This window comes from Lepidochelys kempii, chromosome 12 (assembly GCF_965140285.1).
Source record: "Lepidochelys kempii isolate rLepKem1 chromosome 12, rLepKem1.hap1, whole genome shotgun sequence".
Classification (NCBI taxonomy): Eukaryota; Metazoa; Chordata; order Testudines; family Cheloniidae; genus Lepidochelys; species Lepidochelys kempii.
In genome coordinates this window covers 20,119,036-20,141,891 of record NC_136391.1, presented here as the reverse complement: position 1 = coordinate 20,141,891, position 22,856 = coordinate 20,119,036, and the positions used below count along the sequence as shown (strand labels likewise).

The 22,856-nt window shown below is 40.2% G+C and overlaps 1 long non-coding RNA gene across 1 annotated transcript in view; it reads right to left on the bottom strand.

Moving 5' to 3' along the window:
- LOC140896559 (uncharacterized) overlaps positions 1-22,856 on the bottom strand; it is a 98,790-nt gene that overhangs the window by 55,942 nt on the left and 19,992 nt on the right. The window lies entirely within an intron of this gene.

Genomic DNA, 22,856 nt, shown 5'->3' with positions numbered 1-22,856 from the left:
ATAATCTCAGAAATAAAGACAACAGTAGTACAGTGATTTATTATGGCCTTCGTGGTCACTGTAATTATTGTAATAAAGATAATGGAGTATAGATAGCTGAAAATAATTACCAAAGTGTAAGTGGTTATTAATGAGTAATAAAAGTTAGTCAATTAAGGAGTGAGAAAAGGAAAATGGCAGCTGATACTATTTATGTAGATTCTAATTTTGGTTATTGTGTCAATGAAGCCACATTAAAAACATTTTTCAAATGTAAAAGGAAGGAAATTATAAAATTTACTAAAATAAATCACATTTCTAACATGGAAGTTCTTTCAACAGTGGCTTGGTTAATGTATTTGACAGCACTTTATGCCTTCACCCTGCCATACCGTTATTGGGAACCGTTTATAACATTCCCATTTTGTCTGTGAAAAGACATTTTAATTGAAAAATCATTTGCACATAAAATTATTATCATCAGTTCACATTCTACAAAGGGGCTGCATTATGACCATAAAACAATTTGTAAGTGGATTCATTTTAGCCACTAAATCACTTTACATTATGCTGTGAACAGAATGATTAAAGCAGGTTAGCATTTTGTTGGCAAAGCAATTAGGTTACTATGCATTTCATCTGCACAGATACTTATAATGGTTAGTGCGTTTATCTTGTTGACAGAACATCTATACGTATTGGACAGAATGCATTTTATTTTGTTGATGCAATTCATTTTATTCACAGAACACTTTTAAACTTAAGCCAAAATTTTGTTACCAGGACAGATTTAGCTGTAAAACAACATTAATCTTGTCCACATGAGCAGCAGTCAGAATTTGTTGGTAGACAACTTTAAAAAGCTTTAAAACAAAACCCCTGGGAACAAACAGCAAAGTAATCTGGAGGGACTTGAGCAGGCCCTCTGCACAGGAGTGAATTTCTCCCATTGATGCAGCACAGCAGGGAAATCAGACACTTATCTACAATTTAGCATTAGCTAATCACAGGCCACACTAGTGTTCAACGTATCATAGAACACTGTTTGAAGAACAACCTGTCAGATGGTAGTTCATTGTAATACCAAATATTGGCCATCTAGGCCAGGCTAGCCTTCGCTGCATCTCTTCCAGTCATGACCGTTGGAGAGTTGGCTGAATGCCTCCCAGACCCCACTTACTTCAATGCAAGGATCAGGAGATTTAGCAAAGGGTGCCCCAATCTCTGCACAACATTGAGTCACACATAGCCCACTTCCTGAGACCCATCCCTATATCTATCTCCTGGTATCTCATCACTCCAGCACAAACTGCCTGCTTGACAAAGTTCAGACAAACAAACAGAAGAGCATGGGTTATTGCATCATTCGCAAATGACGCGGATATTTTCCATGCCTCTAGAAAAAGGAAGCAAAAGAGAATGCTGGAAATGAGGTGGCTGCCGTTTGTCCTGTTACAAGAGTGATATCTGTGACAAACATTTTTTTAAAAACAAACAATGCTGGTGTGGGCATTCTCCTCAGGGTTGCTCAGTCAGTGCAGTTTTCAAGTAGGAGTTTCGGTAGTGTAAGGACTGCATGATTGGGCCTGAAATGCATTTAAGAAATCGATTTATGTTTCATAGTTAGAATGGAAGAGCATTGAGATGGCCAGTTCATACATCTCCAGATGTTGAAAAGTTCTTATTTAACTTTCAAAAAAATGTGCAAAAGGCAAATATTTACTGGAAAACTGGCTTCATTTTAAATATTTCACAATTAAAAATTCTCTTTAAAGTCTTTAGTCATACAAAAAAAGAAGATTAGTGGGCATACGTTTAGAAAGGAGGGCTCCCTGTTTCATTAGCAAAGAGTGAGGGTTGAATGTACACTAAGTTTAACAAGCGGAACTCTATTAAACCCTGTGGACTGCGTTGCTTCTAGCCAAACTCCCTGCTTTCCTATCAATCACAGTTCCTCCAGGGAGCATTGGTTCTCTGACTCTAGTTTCATTGATCATGATACTCCATCCCTGTTTCACAAGCATTTTATATGAACATTAAAAACAAACACCACCCAGAAGCCCTCCCCTCGTCTTTTTCTCCAGAGTCTTCTGGCACACATCTGAGTTGGAGTCTTGTCTTTACCACAGACTCAGTTGGTTACGAGAAAAGGAGGACTTGTGGCACCTTAGAGACTAACAAATTTATTTGAGCATAAGCTTCCGTGAGCTACAGTGCATGCATTCAGTGGAAAATACAGTGGGGAGATTTATGTACACAGAGAACATGAAACAATGGGTGTTATACACACTGTAACGAGAGTGATCACTAAAGGTGAGTTCTTACCAGCGGGGGTGGGGGAACCTTTTGTAGTGATAATCAAGGTGGGCCATTTCCAGCAGTTGACAAGAACGTCTGAGGAACAGTGGGGGGTGGGGGTGGGGAATAAACATGGGGAAATAGTTTTACTTTGTGTAATGACCCATCTACGCCCAGTCTTTATTCAAGTCTGAGTTAATTGTATCCAGTTTGCAAATTAATTCCAATTCAGCAGTCTCTCCTTGGAGTCTGTTTTTGAAGTTTTTTTGTTGAAGAAGTACAACTTTTAGGTCTGTAATCCAGTGACCAAAGAGATCGAAGTGTTCTCCGACTGGTTTTTGAATGCTATAATTCTTGACGTCTCATTTGTGTCCATTTATTCTTTTATGTAGAGACTGTCCAGTTTGACCAATGTACATGGCAGAGGAGCATTGCTGGCACATGAGGGCATATATCACATTGGTAGATGTGCAGGTGAACGAGCCTCTGATAGTGTGGCTGATGTGATTAGGCCCTGTGGTGGTGTCCCCTGAATAGATATGTGGACACAGTTGGCAATGGGCTTTGTTGCAAGGATAGGTTCCTGGGTTAGTGGTTCTGTTGTGTGGTGTGTGGTTGCTGGTGAGTATTTGCTTCAGGTTGAGGGGCTGTCTGTAAGCAAGGACTGGCCTGTCTCCCAAGATCTGTGAGAGTGATGGGTCATCCTTCAGGATAGGTTGTAGATCCTTGATGATGCGTTGAAGAGGTTTTAGTTGGGGGCTGAAGGTGATGGCTAGTGGCGTTCTGTTATTTTCTACATAGAGTGCTTCTGCCAATGTGCACAGGCTGAAATTGTGGAAAAGCAGCATCACTTGCCCCATAACTTCAGCCGTGCAGAACACAATGCCATCCACAGCCTCAGAAACAACTTTGACATCATAATCAAAAAGGCTGACAAAGGAGGTGCTGTCGTCATCATGAATAGGTCGGAATATGAACAAGAGGCTGCTCGGCAGCTCTCCAACACCACTTTCTACACGCCATTACCTTCTGATCCCACTGAGGGTTACTAAAAGTAACTATACCATTTGCTCAAGAAACTCCCTGAAAAAGCACAAGATCAAATCCACACAGACACACCCCTGGAACCCCAACCTGGGGTATTCTATCTGCTACCCAAGATCCATAAACCTGGAAATCCTGGACACCCCATCATCTCAGGCATCTCATGGCACCCTGACAGCAGGATTGTCTGGCTATGTAGACTCCCTCCTCAGGCCCTACACTACAAGCACTCCCAGCTATCTTCGAGACACCCCTGACTTCCTGAGGAAACTACAATCCATCGGTGATCTTCCCGAAAACACCATCCTGGCCACTATGGAAGTGGAAGCCCTCTACACCAACATTCCACACAAAGATGGACTACAAGCCGTCAGGAACACTATCCCCGATAATGTCACGGCAAACCTGGTGGCTGAACTTTGTGACTTTGTCCTCACCCATAACTATTTCACATTTGGGGACAATGTATACCTTCAAATCAGCGGCACTGCTATGGGTACCCGCATGGCCCCACAGTATGCCAACATTTTTATGGCTGACTTAGAACAAGGCTTCCTCAGCTCTCATCCTCTAATGCCCCTGCTCTACTTGCGCTACATTGATGACATCTTCATCATCTGGATCCATAGAAAAGAAGCCCTTGAGGAATTCCACCATGATTTCAACAATTTCCATCCCACCATCAAACTCAGCCTGAACCAGTCCACACAAGGGTTCCACTTCCTGGACACTACGGCACTAATAAGCAATGGTCACATAAACACCACCCTATACTGGAAACCTTCTGACCGCTATTCCTACCTACATGCCTCCAGCTTTCATCCAGACCACACCACACGCTCCATTGTCTACAGCCAAATGCTACGATACAACTGCATTTTCTCCAACCCCTCAGACAGAGACAAACACCTACAAGATCTCTATCAAGTGTTTGTTACAACTACAGTACCCACCTGCTGAAGTGAAGAAACAGATTGACAGAGCCAGAAGAGTACCCAGAAGTCACCTACTACAGGACAGGCCCAACAAAGAAAACAACAGAACGCCACTAGCCGTCACCTTCAGCCCCCAACTAAAACTTCTCCAACGCATCATCAAGGATCTACAACCTATCCTGAAGGATGACCCATCACTCTCACAGATCTTGGGAGACAGGCCAGTCCTTGCTTACAGACAGCCCCTCAACCTGAAGCAAATACTCACCAGCAACCACACACCAAACAACAGAAACACTAACCCAGGAACCTATCCTTGCAACAAAGCCCATTGCCAACTGTGTCCACATATCTATTCAGGGGACAACATCACAGGGCCTAATCACATCAGCCACACTATCAGAGGGTCGTTCACCTGCACATCTACCAATGTGATATATGCCCTCATGTGCCAGCAATGCTCCTCTGCCATGTACATTGATCAAACTGGACAGTCTCTACGTAAAAGAATAAATGGACACAAATGAGATGTCAAGAATTATAACATTCAAAAACCAGTCGGAGAACACTTCGATCTCTTTGGTCGCTGGATTACAGACCTAAAAGTTGCACTTCTTCGACAAAAAAACTTCAAAAACAGACTCCAACGAGAGACTGCTGAATTGGAATTAATTTGCAAACTAGATACAATTAACTCAGGTTTGAATAAAGACTGGGAGTGGATGGGTCATTACACAAAGTAAAACTATTTCCCCATGTTTATTCCCCATCCTCACCCCCCACTGTTCCTCAGAGGTTCTTGTCAACTGCTGGAAATGGCCCACCTTGATTATCACTACAAAAGATTTCCCCCGCCCCTCCTGCTGGTAATAGCTCACCTTAAGTGATCACTCTCATTACAGTGTGTATGATAACACCCATTGTTTCATGTTCTCTATGTATATAAATCTTCCCACTGTATTTTCTACTGAATGCATCCAATGAAGTGAGCTGTAGCTCACGAAAGCTTATTCTCAAATAAATTTGTTAGTCTCTAAGGTGCCACAATTACTCCTTTTCTTTTTGCGAATACAGACTAACACGGCTGCTACTCTGAAACCTGTCAGTTGGTTACATAGTCTTTCAGATAAATTGATTTCCTCAAAAGGTGACCACACTGGACGTGAGCTCTCACTGTCTCCCTATCACTTGATTCTAAGTCCAGCGAAAGCTATCTCCCCAGGGATTTGGCTTCCGATGTTTCTCTATCTCTCCTTGCTGTGATGATCTCTATCACCATAGGTGGTCTCTCGGTGTTGTGTTTTCTGTCTTGTAATTGCCTCCTGTTCCTTTGTATCACGTGTCCCTTTGATGTAGTCACCTCCTTCCATCCATCTGGTTTACTTGACACTCATGCATTAATAACCACTTTAATTTTTCCTTTGTGTTAGACATACTCATTTTTTATTTCCCCTCAGAATATTTTCAACAGATTACCAGGCCTACAAACATTTTAGAGAAGGGGTGTGTCTGTACATGTAGGTAGATGCCCTTATGACTTCAGTGAGTGGGGAGGGCTCATGTAATGACACAGCGTGTTAAGAAAGGGAAGAAAATACAAATTCTCTTTGTGCCATGAGCTGGCATCTAATTTAATGTGAAAATTTTAGTTAGTGTCCCATTTTGTTCCACGACAAATCACTCTTTCATAAACCAAGGTCCCAGTTCAGTAAACAGTTAAACATATGGTTAACTTTAAGATGTTTGTAATTCCATTGCCCAAATTAAGCACATTTCTAAGTGTTTGCAGGATCAGGGCAAAAGGCTGTAAAATACCTTTTGGAGCAATGCTTAGACCGAACATAAAGCATGGAGTTCAACCTCATTCTCCATTTCCTGATGTTAAATTGACTTCAAAGTTTTATTGTTAGAAGACCCCATATGCCAGGTGTAGCAAAAATAGTGGCAATTACCTGGCTACCATTAGTTAACAGTTTTATGAAGTAGTATGACATGCAGTGCAGAAAAATGCAGTAACCTTCCTCTTGGTATGGCACTGATTCTAAGGAGGGGCTTTGGATCATTAGTCAGCATTGTTGCCAAAACTAAAAGAAGAGGAGCTGATATTCTTCTGAAATTTTAGCATCAATTTCCTTTTTGAAATACATCTCTATGCAATAACAAATCTGGGATAACCCTTAGAAAGATTTACTGGTCACTCAGAATTAGACTCTGGCCCGCGGTGTCATAAATGTGGTCCCTAGATAACTTATATAAAACCTTGATTAAAGGAGAGCGCTAGCCAGTCAAATACTTGATAAAAAGTAAACTCTCATGCACATTAAAGGTGTTTTTCCAGTCTAAATCCAAGTACCTAAAGACTGAGCATAAGACACATATGATTTCATAATAAATTCCCTTTTAAAGAACTGCAATTATCCCTTCAAGAGAAAAGCCATAATCATAACCTGAAAACAAAAAATCTAATTTAAACAGGCAAAGTGACCGCACTTTGAGTGACCTCAAATGTTTGCAGATATATATTTAACTGTAACCTTTCTTTTCAGAGACTGAGATTCATATCAGTACAAAGCAGAATGCAATTATAGTAATACACCAGTGCTAGAAGATCAAAAGAAAATATGGGTTTTAACTATATTCCAAAAGCTCATGCACGTTAGAAAACCAACATTAATTTACTTTTTCATAGTATTAGAGAAAAAGAAAAGATTCTGTAGTGCAAGAAAAAACCCCTATACTTCTATAGTTCAATGAACTCATTAATTATTTAGCACTACACTGGTGGAACATTAAGGGTGCAATGGATGTTGGCAAACAGCACAATATTATAATAGTATGTATTTCACAGGATGGTTCTATAATAGCTAAGTCGATTAATGAGAGTGCAACCAGTTTTAAGACCTCACATGAAAAATAACACAACTGCAAAATGAAAAAAACACTCATCATTTAGGAAGTCACTTCATTAGAAAATAACCTGTGATGGAAAGGACGGCTCAGGGCACTGGAAGTGGGATTTAGAGCCTTTCTCCTCTAATTTACCAGCTCAAAGTAAGACTAGATCACTAGTGGCCAGAAGTCATTCTTAACAGATGTCAATCTAGTGACATGTGAAATGACTTGATGGTCTAAGTCTACGTGCTAGTGAACAGCTGTTCAGATCACAATTGGCAGAGATGCCCAGGACTGAAAAGACATGAAGACTGATTTGCTCTTTCACCGCTAGAAGTGGTCTAACCAAAAAAGAGTTGAAGTACGCTGGTAATATGCTCTGAAGAAGTTTGCATTACACCACTTCCCATCCCATTCTAATGGCGTAGACAAGAGCGGTCAGTCCAACCTTTCATCAATATTAAATTCACTAAAAATGTGAACATAAACTAAAACTTTCATTGCAACCAAGCAAACTCCATGGCCAGATTGACCATACTATGACTACACTCACTGCTTTGTCTTAAGCCTGCATGGCATTTGTCCTCTTTTGGACCCATTCATTTATCCAGTTTTGGTTATGAGAGTCACAGGGTTTCCACTGCATAACCATTTGTCCCATAATAAGGAGCAAGAGCAGACCCAGATCATCATCCCATTGCTCCATGTTTTCCACCCACTTCTGCAGCATAACAGTGAGGAGAGATGTGAACAGCACTAATACTCGTATCCACCACAGCATACATGGATGCTTGGCGCCGTATGAGGAGCATGCATGATTATGTACACAATCCAAGTACTTGAGTGTAGACATAGGTTTCGTGTTCTGAATAGCACTGTTGGGAATTTTCCGATGTAATGATATTTTGTTGTTGGAAAATGCCAAATTTGTTCAAATAGAAACTGTTCGTAGGTAATGCTGGTTTTGACAATTTTTTTTTACTCAACATCTTTGGAAAAAAAGGAAGTTTTGAAATTGTTGAAATGTTTCATTTTGATATTTTTTAAACAAAAAAGTCAGGTTTTTGTGATTCAAAACCACTTTTCATTTTGAAATGTAAACTAATTATAGAAGGAAAGATTCAAAATGATCAAATCAATATGAAATGTTTGGAGTGATCTGATCTATAACTTCCTTTTTGAGGGGTGGGGGTCAGGGGGGAAAGATATTTTTAGGGTAGTGAATATTTGAAATTCACTTTTTGTCCTTATTTGGGATGGAAAATTTTCACAGGACAGGAAAACAGTTTCCAATCCAGCTTTGGTTCTGAGTCACTTTGAATAAACATTCATCTAACCAGGGCAGTGAAATAACTTGACTGTCTCAGTACATTCTGTGCTGGATAACTGAGCAGCATCATATTAGACACAATCGTTGGCAGAATCAACACAGAGATCAAGGACTGAAACATAGGTAAGCAATAAATCCTGTTTTTATTTTGCAAGGAAATACTGGAGTCCAAGCAATTGCCTACTTTGTCTGAAGTCTTCATATGGTGGAGAGTGTCAGGATTACTAGAGGCAGAGAATTTTAGTTATGTCTTTAGAAAACAAATAATCAAGAAGTTTTTATTCAAATAATTTTAAGCCCAAATTAATAAGACATTGTAAGTATACAGTTTGCCTCTATTATGCTGAAATATTCTTTATAATACAAAATATAGGAATTTCATATCACCTGGTGAAATGGCAGTGTTGCTCTTTACAGGGCATGGTGTATGAACCGTTGAGTTCTTTGATGGATGCTGAGTTCAATGCGCATGTGACAGTCCCATCCACAGGTAGAGCATACCCGCACACTAGCAAAGCTCTGAATCCAAGCAGCAGATTCTTTCCTCCTCTGACACTGGTCATCACAAAGCTTGATCCAGTCCGCCTCACAATGCCTCACTCCATCTACAAGCTGACTCCGCCAACCAGAGCAGCATTCTGCACTCCTTTCCCAATCATCCACAGAGATTCCAAAGGATACTAAGTCCTTGCAAATATCCCGAAATCTGTGCAGTGGTCGGTCTCTCTCTTTCTAGACCCTTTGCAAGCTTCAGAGTACGGTACACTCTTTGGGATCCTGTAATCCAGCATTCGCTTGACATATCCAAGATGCCTGTTCTTACTAATCAATATTCCCATGAATGACATACCAGCACAATTTAACACTTCCACATTTGCCACTCTGTCTTGCCATCTTATTTGAAGAATTTTACGCAAGAATCTGATATGAAAGCTGTTTAGTCTTTTGATATGTCTGACTAACTTATCCATGTTTCTGAGCCATATAGAAAAATGGATAAAACACATGTCTCATAAATACAGATTTTCACTTTAGTTGACAATTTGTTATTGTTCCAGACTCTGTCTTTCAAAAAACCAAAGTTCCTGGCTGCTTTACCAATTCTACTAGTGAGCTCAGCATCAAGATCTACATTGCTGATAACAGTAGAGCCAAGGTAGCAACAACATCCAGATGAATACCATCTAAAGTGATATCTGTAACTGGTTCTGAAGACTCTTGGTGCATGATAGGTCTTCTTCAAGCTTATTGCTAGCTCAGAGATTGTGCATGAGTCAGAGATTTTGGTAACAAGATGTTGTGCGGCATCAACACTGTGAACCATGATGCTGCATCATCTGCAAACAACAGGTCCCTTACTTTCACCTTCTTCACCTTCATCTTAGCTCTGAAACTTGTAATATTAAAAAAACCTCCATCATGTCTAGTGCTAAGATAGACACCCTCTTGAACATCAAGGAACACATGTTGAAGCAAAAAGAAAAGGAGTACTTGTGGCACCTTAGAGACTAACCAATTTATTTGAGCATAAGCTTTCGTGAGCTACAGCTCACTTCATCGGATGCATACTGTATGCATCAGTATGCATCCGATGAAGTGAGCTGTAGCTCACGAAAGCTTATGCTCAAATAAATTGGTTAGTCTCTAAGGTGCCACAAGTACTCCTTTTCTTTTTGCGAATACAGACTAACACGGCTGTTACTCTGAAACATGTTGAAGCAGGAATGAGAATTAAGTATGAAAATGTGGGACCCAGTACGAAACCCTGCTTCCCTCCACTGATGATGTTAAACGAGTCAGACTCTTTGTTTTAATACATTACAGTTGCCTTCATGCTATCCTGTAAGGATTTCACAAGGTTTAGCAATATAGGTGGACAACTCAGCTTCTTCAGAACAATGTAAAGCTCTGACCGACTAACCGTGTAAGAGACTTTTGTTAAATCTATAAAAGGCATGTACAGTGGAATACACTTCTCTGTGCAGCTGTCTCAGAGAAGACCAGAGCGGAAGCCACACTGGCTCTCGGGATAGATTCTCTCAACTAAAGTTTGAAGTCTAGATAGAAGAATACTTAAGATTTTTCTCAGAATGTTAAGAAGAGAGATACCTTTCTGATCATTACAATCACTTCTTTGTTTTTTATTGAGTTGGATGAAACAAGCATCCTTAAAATCTTGTGGAACAGTTTCTTCCTTCCAACAGAGTAACAATACCTTGCGCAATCTTTGCAGCAAGTCTTTGTTTGCACATTTGTAGATTTCAGCAGGTACACAGTTAGATCCTGAAGCTTTGGTTTTGGGAATCTTTTGGATGCTTTGTTCATGTTCCTCTAGTGCAGGTTTGGCATCCAGCAAAGCCATAACTTCAAACCCAGGCAATTCGTCTAGCACACGATGGTCTACTACAGACTCCCTTGAGTATATCATTCCATAGTGTCAATCCAGCTCTCCAGTTGCTTCCCTTTATCTGTTATGATTGCCACCCAGATCTTTCAGTGGAACTGTCTTGTTCTTTATATTTGCCTTCTATTTCTATCTTTGTTCTTTGCCATCTAGGATGAAGAAATATTGTTTATAATACAGAATATAGGAATTTCACATCACCTAGTAGGCTCCAATAAATGAGCTCTTGACTAGGAGAGATAAGACATGATGAACAAAAGTTTGATTCTGCTTCATAATAACTTTGTCACTTCGGTCATTTAGCTTAAAGTCAGAAATGTATCTGCTTCCATGATCTAAATACATGTTTCTAGCAAATAAGTATCAGTCAGATTTGTTTTGAATTATCTACATTTTATGCATATGTTAGTACAAAATTACCAAACTAATTGGAGCAATAGACAAGCATCAGACAGGCAGATATAATAGCGCATTTTTATTTTCTATCCAGTTCATTTTATTATCCAAAGGAGTTGCCTGTAGCAGTGGCTTTCCTATTAAGGGAAAGGAACCCACAAAGTGATTTCATTTTTGTGACTCCAAAGCCTTTGATAAACTGACAGCAGCATCACAGCTCTCCAAACACATTCCATTTTCATTAAATGGCTAATCTAAAACCAATCAACCAAAACACATAGAATTACTGCACAGAATAAGAATGTTTTACTCCTCACCAAGAACTCAAATTAAAACAAATCTACAATAACTACTCAGGTATAAGTGGCCTGCAAAATGAGTTTTTCTCTAATGCACTCGGTAAAATACTGAAGATGTTGTTCTCAGGGTTTTAATCTTTTATCTGTTGACTAACATTTGTCCCATGAAAATAAATCAACTGCATTATTTATTGTACATTTCTGAAAACTCTTAAGGCTACCCAAACCAAGAAATGGAATCAGACAGCTCTGTCCAATGAAGTCTGACAGCTCTACCACTGAAATTAATGCAGCATAATGCATGCATGTTTGTTTAATCCTGCCTTTCAAATTACTTACTGTACAAAATAATAGAAGATGAAAAGCCAAATCTTGTTTTAGTAGCATCAACTTACTGCTGCTAATTACCCAGAAAAATAAAATATTGCACCCAATAAATTTCAACATGATCACTGTATTAATGCCCAGCCAAGTTGACAAATTTCCAAAAACATCTTGAAATGAATGTTCAAGATGTAATGATTACTATTATGAGTTAGCAGATTGAGTTAAAAAGTAGGCTTCCCAACAGTCTCTAACTCAACCTGTTAACTTCTGTAGCAAACTGCCTTGTCTACACTAGGATAATAATTCAAGTTAAGAACACACTTTTTCCCCTATGCAACAAGTCTCTGTAGTACAAGAAGCAGCTCTTTGAGGTTCCCCATCCTGGTAAAGGTGGTCAAAAATATTGAGTCAAAATTCTAGATTTTAACAAAACACAGATCACAGGATAACATTTTCACAGAAGTTTCATCTTGCTTTTTAATCAGATCTACTTCCTGGTCAGGCCATCAGAGCAATCCTTGTTCTCCATCGTGACAGGGCAAAGAATCACTCCATTACCTTTTCAGCACAATGGCCTAGCTAAAAACAATAAGGTTCCTTTTATAGCAGGGGATCTAAGTAGTCAGAGTCTGTTCTGGAAAGGAGGAGAGAGCGCTGGGGCTGGGATTTTCAATTCAGGGCTCTAGCCCTGTTATCTCAGGAAGCTCCACTCCTCCTCCCCACCAGGAACACCAATTCCTCTTGTCTTAATGAAACACTAAGTCTTATGGCTTTCCGTTCCCTAGACATCAGCTCCACCCTGCAACTTCCTGATAGACCACTGTTCTCAGCTCATTTTACCAAAGCTAGCCATGACAGTTCCTAGAGGCTGGGCTCTTCCCAGATGAACCACGAAGGGATTGCACACCTTTATTAGATTTAACCCCTTCATGGTACAGCTAAGAAAAGAGCATATACACTGTGCCACAGTGACCAGTCATGCACCTCAAACAGACGGGGCTAGATCTTAAGCTGGTGAAAATCAGAGCAGCTCCACTGACATCAATTCACACCAGTTGAGTAAGTGGCACAGAATCTCGGATACATGAAAAATAGTTCATGAGCAATCAATTGGCTGAAATATGTTCACACAATCAAACAATGATGAATACATTTGCAAAAATCAATGTCAGTTTATGAACAACACAAGAAGAGAAGACATGGCAAAATCTGCCTGACTGCTGTTGCAGTGAACAATCTGTATATTGCAAAGAAATGGAGGTTCCAATAGTCTATTGCTACAGAAAGTTAGGAGTTCCTGGTTCACGCTCCTGTGGGCTGAACACACCTCTAAATAAAAAGATACTCCTCAAATCAGCAGCTGCTAGGGCTGTGTTAGCAAAGCAAACGGGCTGGCCTATTTATTGCATGTCTCTGTTGCATGCTCCGCTGTGTCTATGTTACAAAATGTTGCTGTAACACTGACTTTTCATGCAGGAAAAATGACCCTCCAGAGCCATGTCAGGGGGAGATTCTCAAAGGCAACTAAGAGGAGTTTCAATGGGTGTTGACTTTCAACTGGAGTTGGAGGTCTAACTGCCCTTTGTGACTTAGAAAAATATCCCCCTTATTGTTTCTCATTTGCTAGGTTTTTGATCATGTAAAACAAGCAGCAGCAGCATATTTTGCTTTCACTTCACAAAAATATTTTGCCCTTCTAAATTAATATCACATAAAGGCTAAGACTTTCTCCCTTCTATATTTGTTACTTTAAGATTTCCCCACAGCAAAGTGTTGCATAGTGTGATTCTACTCTGAAAAGTGACCACAATTCCTCTAGTTATAACCCTTTGAAGCCAGCCCTACCTGGGAAGGTACATATGTACTAGTTCAAAATCGATTCTCCAAAGACCAACACAGACTCAGAAAGATTTTTTGATAAATAACATGTGTTGAGACTGACTCAGGGCCTTCTTCCTGATCCAGAAAATGGACAGGACATCAGGTTCATGGAAGCCCCCAATCTGTAAGGAAGGACTGGAAGCACTTGTCCTACTGAGATCTCATAAGACTGAGGGCTTGTTCTGAGCTGAAACTGTGAGGAATTTGTAACCATAAGGAGATCCCTAGGGTGGGGTATTGAAGGCTTTTCCTGCCAAAGCCCATGTTAGAGAATTAGAATGAACTCTGGTAAAATTATTAGCATGCATGTAGGTTCTTTTATTGTTTTTAATGTGGTTTAATGCTCTTTACCTTAAGAATAAAGTAGGCTTGCACAGAAAGAACTGTGTGGTAACTTATATCTGTAGCAATCTTATCAGTCTCTGAAGAAAAAGCAAGCAGGTCTATTTAGGCAGACTGTGGCTGGAAAACACACGGTGAAGGCAGGGAATTGTTTAGCCTGGACATACCCTGGTCAGAACGGAGAGAGATGCAGGTCTCCACCCAAAAGAGGCAAGAGCTGGGGAGCCAGAAGCCAGAGATTAGATGCTCTTGCTGAGCCACTGAGTGGAAATACAGGTGCAGTTGCCCTGAACTGTAACATTGGGTCCACAATGGGCTTGGTCCTATGTGCCATTTTCACTGTGCAGTAGAAAGGGTGACATCAGAAGCTGAAATACATATCTAAGATAAATATCAGTGTCTGTGCTTAGCCCACTTCTTTTTAGGTCCTTCTTTCTCTACCTTCCTTCCTTTTGCAGATGCATTTTGATGTAGCTTAAATGCTATTTTCAGTTTATTTTCTCTGAACTTCCTTTCTTGGTCTATAAAACATGGTTTTAAAAAAATTGCATATGCTGTTTTTGGCCTGTTTGTTCCTCCTTCCTCTCTCACTCTTATGGACACTTTTCATTGCAGCTGTAATTTCCAAATCCTCATTATTCAGTCACTCTACATTCTTCTCACTCCACCACCAAATATACGAATTGTAAGAAATTGCCAGCACCTTTTATAAACAAACACTTTTGTCAAAAGCTATATTGCTGACATACTCCTGAAGGAATTGTTACGATGAATCTCTAAGTGCTTGTCATATAAATTAAATTTAATGGCTTTCCTGACAATGAGCGTCTACATCATCAGTAATAGAAACTTTCTGCCAGGATCATGTTCTGGTCATTATTTGACCTTACATATGTGAAGTTGATTTGATTTTCCTGGACTATTTTAAATAGAGATTGGCTGCAATCAAAATAGCAAAGACCTACTCAGATTCAGGGCCCTTAAATTTTTGACTGCTTCTTGTAGGTTTTCCAGCCACCTCGTTGCCACTAAAATTTTGGCGAGGCCTTTGGGAAACAATCACCATTCAGACATGATCAGGCGGGGATAGAATATGCATCCCCTCATTACAATTCAACACTGGTGCCACAAAATTAAGTTAAAAAGAAACCAAGAAAACCCCCCAGAGATGCACTGTATGTGGAGGAGAGGAGATGAAAGGAGGGCAGCGAGAAGGAAAATAATGCTGCTTCATTCTGCTGAAAATCCTTCCTCAGTGGATCCTTCACCCCAAATTCCCTTCAAATGTGAAATCGGTGTGTGCCGCACATGGAGCTGAACGGATGAACAAAACCAGTGCACAGATGTTGAAGTTCTATTCGCCAGCTACATCAATGGAAAACCTCAAACCAACTGCTCTAATCAAAGGAAGTCAGAGACAGGACCACCTGGGAACAGGAAAAAATATGGCTACACAACACTTCTGTCACACGGGGGTGAGTCGACTGATTTAAATTGACTCCTGATTTACACTATTGTAACACAGAGCAGAATCTGGCCCATTATATGTGTTTTCATATTTTGCTCACTGGGACAGCATCATGACATGTATCTCTCATTTCTAGGACAGTTTCACAAGAACAGCCATAATACTTTTTTATTCTAGCATATTTCAGTATGACACAATGCAGGACCGTCAGTAATATGGTCAAAGAAAACAAGCCCAAGAGCCGCCTCTGAGATGAGGGAACTGAATCCTTGAGTTTTAAGTAAGACAGTAGTCAAGGAATCATATGGCAGCTGGGAGTGCTAAGGATACCATAACAACAGAGTCACAACTGAATTACAAACCTGTTTACACACCAGCAATGAACTATCTCAGTAAATGTTCAGCCTGTTTAGACCAAAAATGTGTACTTCACTCATAAGTAAATAAGAACTGACCCAAACCTTAACCCATCGCCAAAATGGACCCAGTGTCCTCACCCACCACACTCTCTAATAAATCCTATTTAAAGAATACAACTTTGATGCAATGGGATAAAATGCTGACCTCCCCTTTTTCAAGGGCATGGGGTGCAGAGTTCAGTTCCACCGTGCACAGGGAGTGGGCTGAATTCATTAGTCAGGTAGCGTAGAATCCTTTGCAGGTTCTTCAGTGGTGAGGCTGGAATCATCTCTTTGGAGTGGCTCTGCTCCCACCCACCTGCACAGGAAACTAGATTATTTTCCCTCTACCTCTCACAGAACCACCCAATGCCTAGCTGAGTTGTGCAGACAGGTCAATGTGTAGATGATTTACTCAATTAGGTCTCTTCAGTTAATGCCTTTTTTTATTAAATCAGTGAGGGGCATGTGATATATTCCTCTAGCAATGTATTATAAAACCCAGTTTCCTACATACACAAGGGCAAAGCATGTTATCCTGCAGCAGTTTTCCATATGGGAAATATTCCATTCTTTTCTGAATACATATTTTACATTCATCTAGCTTTTGCCACCCACTATTCCAGCCACTTACTCTACCTAAATCCTGTTTTGTCTGAGATCATTCATTGTTCCTCCCATTTTGGAATCAACTACAAAATTAGTATCTATTTTAATACCAGCAAATTAACAAAATAATTAGCTGTGAACTGCATACCAATTGTCAATTTTTGTCTGTTTGGTTTTAGCCTATACAACCTTAATTTGTCCCCCTTGTACATATGTCCTGTCTTAAACTACATGATCACATACTATTTTCTCCACAGAACCTTTGCTTCATTCAGTGCACAGAATGGACACTGCTCAATTAATGAGCATCTATTCAATATTTTTGTTTTATCCTCATTGTTACAAGAAGTAATTCTTCCACTCCTCAGCACTAAAAAGGCTTGAACTGGAGTAGTGTGTCCAGTTCTGGGAACCATGCTTCACGAAAGATCTAGACAAATTGGAGAAAGTCCAGAAGAGAGCAACAAAAATTATTAAAGGTCTAGACAATGTGACCCACGAGGAAAGATTGAATAAACTGGTTTTGTTTAATCTGGAGAAGAGAAGACCAAGGGGGGGACATGATAGCAGTCATCAAGTACATGAAAGGTTTTTCTAAACAGGAGGGTGATAAATTGTTCTCTTTATCCACTAAGAACAGGACAGAAGTAATGGGCTTAAACTGCAGCAAGGGAGATTTATGTTAGATATTAGGGAAAACTTTCTAACTGTAGAATAGTTAAGCACTGGAACAAAATTACCTAGGAAGGTTGTGGAATCTCCATCTTTAGAGGTTTTTAAGAACAGGTTAGACAAACACCCGTCAGGGATGATCTAAATACTACTTAGCCCTGCCTCAGTGCAGGGAACTGGACTAGATGACCTATCGAGGTCCCTTCCAGTCCTACATTTCTATGAGTCTATGATTCAATGCGTGGCCATACGACTTCTCACTATCCAAACCCTGCTATTTCCAGATTGCACAGTTCCCTGCCTACACCATGAATTTCCCAACAATGCAGACTGTCTCAGCAGGCCTATTTTGCCTTCCTTCATCGGAGGCTCTAAATAGCATAACTGTCACAGTTAGTTACCACACAGCTCTTTCTAAGCAAGCACATTTATTCTTAAAGTAAAAGCATTACAGAGAAAACATACCAAAAACAATAAAAGAATCTACTTGCATGACAATAAGTTTACCAGCGATCACCCCAACCTTAACAAGTGCTCTGGCAAGTGAACAGTCCTTCAAATCCCACACAGAGATTTTCCTGTAGTTACAAGTTCATAACGCCTTTTGCTCCAAACAAAAACACTCAGTCTTATGGCCCCTTGGTGGGCCGTAGTTCTTCCAACCCTTCCATAAGGATTCGGGCCTCCTTTGACAGAAGATTCTGTACATTTGTAGGATCGGAAAGAGGGTCCCACATTAGTTTAAACTCAGACTACTTAGCCAAAAATCCTTTCTTTGCCTATTAGTCTCTGGAGAATGCAGTTTGAACTAGTATATGCAAGCCTCTGCAAGTGATGGTGCTTCTCTGGAGGTGCTGCAACCTGAGCAAATTTGCCAAACAACCCCCACTGTTCTCGATTCCTGGAGGAACTGTAGCCACCCTTCCTCGTGAAAATACATACAATCTCTGTCCCACAAGGATATACAAACCGTTCATTTCATACAATGGACTCCAGATATATCAGACTTAATTCAATAAGATCCAATCCAATCCAATGAGGTCTAACTCAATTCAACAACACTTGTCCAGAACACCACAGGAAATTGCCACATCTGTCACAATCAGCACTTAACTTTATATGGGCACAAAAACAGAGTATTTGGTTCATGTTTACCTGCAATTATCCACAATCTGTAACAGTGTAGACACAGTAAATTGTGTTTGATTAACTCTCAACTTTTCTATGAAGTGCTTATATATAACCAGACTTGAGTATAATTTGCAAATATTATCCCACTTCTAGTCTATAAGGAATTTGTATGAGCACAAGATTGTGCAGCTTTCCCACTGATAAATTCAGTAGCACTACAGAGCTTCCTACTATGCCAGCCGTATTAAGCAGGTTTTTGTGGGATTTCATTTGGGATAAAAACCTGTGCTGGTTTAAGCTTCTTTTAGACTAAATCATAATTACAGATGTGAGAAGCTGAGAAGATTCACCTGGCAGGCAAGCTAACATTAGATGAAAAAAGCTTGCCAAGCACAGTCTCACTGGAGACTGTAACAAACCAGAGTTCTGACAGAAAATGATATTTTGGAATTCAGCCAAACTCCCATTCTCCATATCTCTGATGATTAAGGCTAGACTAAGGTCTGTTGGCTCAATGGCTTGCCTTTCACTCACTCCTTATTGTGAGCCTCTTGGGCTGGTGTTCAAACCTCTGAGCAGCTTGTGGCAGATTCCACAGGTAATCAAACTAGCCTGATTTCCTTCCCCAGGTCAAATCAATAATTGCAACAAGTACATTCAACTTTGCAACACAACTGCAACAAACTGTGGGATCCTAGCTAATTATTGTTCTGCATATTTGTTTCTTTTAGCAAGCCGCTCTAGTGAATATTGATTAACATGACTCCAGATGTGCTAGCTGCCAAATAAAGCCATGATGCTCCTCCTACGTGAAACATTAAATGTGGCACTTGCAGCAGTTGTCTATATTATGGTACGCACACACTCTCTCTCTCCCTCTAAAAACACAATTCTAAAATCAATTGAGATTGTTTCAAAAATTCCACTGAGCTAGTATGGAGCTAATATGATCCCAATGTAACTCTAGAATTCAGTAGCCACAAGAGCATGTCAAAATTTTTCCATTTGTAAATGCTAATTTCACAAAATCAACACTTTTTTCAGGAACATCTATTTCATTAAAATTTTCATGGGAAATTATCAAAATGTTTCATTTCCACTGTACTAGTTGTGTGGGAAATTTGAATACAAAGTTATAATTCAAATATATATCAGGAAGCTCTTTATGATTTGATATGTGAAACATGAAAACTCAGTTTCAAGCATTTAACTATCTTTCAGATGAAAAATTGTTAAAGCTGATGTTCACTACTAGAGTACTTGGATGAAAATTGACAGGTTTCAGAGTAGCAGCCGTGTTAGTCTGTATCCGCAAAAAGAACAGGAGTACTTGTGGCACCTTAGAGACTAACCAATTTATTTGAGCATAAGCTTTCATGGGCTACAGCCCACTTCATTGGATTCACAGAATGGAACATATAGTAAGAATACACACACACACACACACACACGTACAGAGAAGGTGGAAGTTGCCGTACAAACTGTAAGAGGCTAATTAATTAAGATGAGCAATTGCAAGTGTTCTGTTTGGTTCAGATGTCAATGTATTGCATTCTATGTAATGCAAGATCAATATACTTTATGATCAAACAATATTTTAAAAATATATACACTGGCACAAAATAGGAAACCATTACATTAGGTTGGTCCTAAATGTTTCAATTCAGAAACTATGGCCGCAAAGCAAAAACTATTGGGCTAGAACCCTAGTGTGACAGAACAATACTCAGTGCAGCTGGCAGGGGGTAAGGGGACATAGATGACTTTTATTCAATTTTCTCCCCCTTCCATCCCCATACCTGGCAGCTGCTGGATCTGAACCATCCCCTTGGCACACGTTAGAGCAGGCTATTATGGCCCAGGATGTAGGCAGTCTGGCCTAGTAGCCAGAGCAGGAGTCAGGTCTAGTAGGCAGAACTGGCATCCAGGTAGGGGAATGAAGCCAAGGGTCAGCACCAGAGTCAACTGTCAGTTACCAGAGCCAGGGATCAAGCCAGAGTCAGAATCAGGAATCAAAGCTAAGGGTCAGAGTGGAGGTCAGATGCCAAATGCTAGAACCAAGGGTCAAGCCAGAGTCAGGGTCAGAAGTTGGAGGCTAGGCTGGAACCAGGACGGGTAACTGAGATTGGAAACAAGGTAAGGGCATGAGGACAGGCCAGGATCAAGCAAGGACCAGGAGCACAGTGCGAACAGGAGCGAAAGTTGGGGTTAGGCAGGAGCCAGAAGCGGAGAAGGAAAAAGGAACAGGGTTGGGCAATCCTCCAATCAGAGCTCCTATGGGTGGTGCCTTGGCTGGGGCTATAGCCCTAGTATCTTCTCAGCCAACCAGGTTTCAGTAGACATTGCAGAGAGGCCAGGATGTGGTGGCTTTCTGGGGACTCCCAGGCCTGGCTTCAAGAGCCAGGACATCACATAGTCTTAGGGCTCCTCTAAAGTTCACTGTTGGAAAATGGTGCCCAAGAGGCCATTCTCTGAACCAGAATTTCCAGAGTGCATTATACTCTGGTCCTGCCCTCTCCTGCCAAAGACTCAGCCTCAGAATGCCAAGTACAGCAGGAGAAGATGTCACGGGGCAAAAATGGTTACCCCATGTAACGATTAAGATGCGGATTATGTGAAATGAAGTGGTAGTCTCCATCCTGTTACTAATGAACCAGTGTGTACGTATCATGCCTTTGTTGGCATCTTAGCCAAAGGCAACTTAGTAGATCTGGTCAGAAAAATTCTGACAAACATTTTCTCACTGGAAGCTGTTGATTTGTCAAAACAGAAACATTTAGCAGAGATGGTTTGACTTCTACGACGCGCCAATGGAACCTGCCTGCCAGGCAGATTTCAGAACCTGCCAGGGTTCCAGCCTGCCTGCTGGACTTCCTCAGCATTGGGGACCACAGCTTCCCCAGTCTGTGACTCCAAAGCAGTCCATTACGTGGACAGCTCAGAAAGGGGCTCCACTGCCTTTCATACAGAATTTTGAAATTTTGGGTGGCAGGAGGAATGAAACCAAATTTCAAAACATTGAAATCCTCCATGAAACAGAATTACCTTTCTCTGCACAGCCCTGTAAATAAATCTTTTACATCTTTAAAGTGGTTGCCTACAGGTCAAGGCTGGGGTACATTTTTGGGGTAGTGTGAGATAAGGGAGTGTGTGAGAAGCTGCTAGTCAATCATCCTCCATGAAGTCTAGTGTTCTATAACTTTTGGAAAAAATTGACGTGTGATTCTAGGCTGGATTCATCAGTCTATCTTTCACTGAATTTAATTTTTCTAATAACCTTTAACTTAAAAGCTTGAATACTTTATATCAACGGATGTCGCAAGTACATCTACTGTATATGTACTGTATATGTACTGTAATCTGTGTAAAAGTACAGGCAGTTCTATTTAATTTATATCATTTTTGTTTCATTGAAAGATTTAAACAGTGTCATAAGGTCCTATTAACTTAAGTGCTCTATAGTAAAGATTCACTTTATTGGGAATAATGAAGAAAGACTGCCTTTCACATAATAGTCAGTAGATAGTGCTTTGTGCACTCGAGTGACAGTCAAGCATACAGTCATGAGATGGCATTATATAATGGGCTATGATCTGCACATAATTACCTTTTATATATTTTAAAGGTATGTCTTTACCTGTCACACTCTGGGTTATATCTCTGCCTGGACGTAGTTAGTTTTATACTAGGATTTCTTTCTTACATGAGATAAAAATCAGATAAGCAGCATTTGCAGCCTAAGGTTATTTAACACATGTGCAGCCTACAGTTATTTATCGCAGTAACTGTCAAAATCTGGGTTCCAGTGGGTGGTCCTTAATTAAATTATTGAAAGATGTGTCATGTCACAATGGCAAACCAGAGCATTGCTAAAAGGGCCAGGCTTATTTGCATATCGCACCTAACCTTATTTTAGACCTTCTTCAGGGCAGAGACCGTCTTTGTGCTTGGAAGACACTCAAACATTTTGGGTCCTACCTCAGTCTAAATAAATGATAATAAAAATAGGCAAACCTCTAAAAGCTTAGAGTTTGGCTGTTTTACCAGACCTTATCTGAACCTCCTGAATATGCAGAATTGTGATGGAAATCTCACAAGCAAAGAATTTCTAGTGAGATTCCAGGTACTGTCTGTAGTATTTAATATACTCTGCGGAATCTGACCTGTAAGGAAGAATCTACAGCCCTTTTTTTTTTTTTTTTTTTTTTGTATAACTGCATCAGCACTTGCATGAGTAACTCTGCTCATGCTTCTGGAAATACTTATTTCACACTGGACATGCTCAGACTCTTAACAGCATTCAGCATAGCCACTTTCACACTAGCATTACAAATCCTATTTGTACAGCTATGCACACGTTAGTTACATGATACCTATCCTTATATTTCCTGTTTCTAGTAGGGCAATAAGTACTATTGGGGTCCAATCCAGTACTGAATCAAAATTTCCCA